Below are 523 nucleotides of genomic sequence, written 5' to 3' on the forward strand. Positions count from 1 at the left end.
GGAAACCCTGTACAGGGTCTCTATGAGTCAGTTCCAACCCCACAGCACATAACCACCACCACCGCCTTCCTTGTTACAGCTCTTGAAACCAAATGACAGAAAATTGGTATACTTGGAAATTATGCCTACCACCACCATAAAGGTGATTAGGGGGTGCATGTGGTACACTTCAATACATGTTGTAAAATTAATTTATTAGTTGTTCATTTGTTTGTTTGTTTCTTGGTTAATTTTCCCTTTCTCTAACACAACCTGAAGTCTTGTGGTCACCCAAGGTGGAGACACCCTACCCACTGTCTACATGTGTCAGGATCTTTATATAGCAGTGAACTGCAGTCCTTGGGTCCTACTGACTGATCCTCTTCTGGACAGCCTCCTCAGTTTTGGGAGCATGGCCAGAAGAAACGAAATTCCAGGGTCTCAAGGAGACAGGGACCTTCTGGTGTCTTTTGACTGGGAAGACCCACACTGGGGCTATCTCCAGGTGGTGCCATAAATAAGTTAATGATTAAAGTGAAGGTCC

This window comes from Chrysochloris asiatica, unplaced genomic scaffold (genome assembly GCF_000296735.1).
Source record: "Chrysochloris asiatica unplaced genomic scaffold, ChrAsi1.0 scaffold00183, whole genome shotgun sequence".
In the NCBI taxonomy this organism is placed as follows: domain Eukaryota; kingdom Metazoa; phylum Chordata; class Mammalia; order Afrosoricida; family Chrysochloridae; genus Chrysochloris; species Chrysochloris asiatica.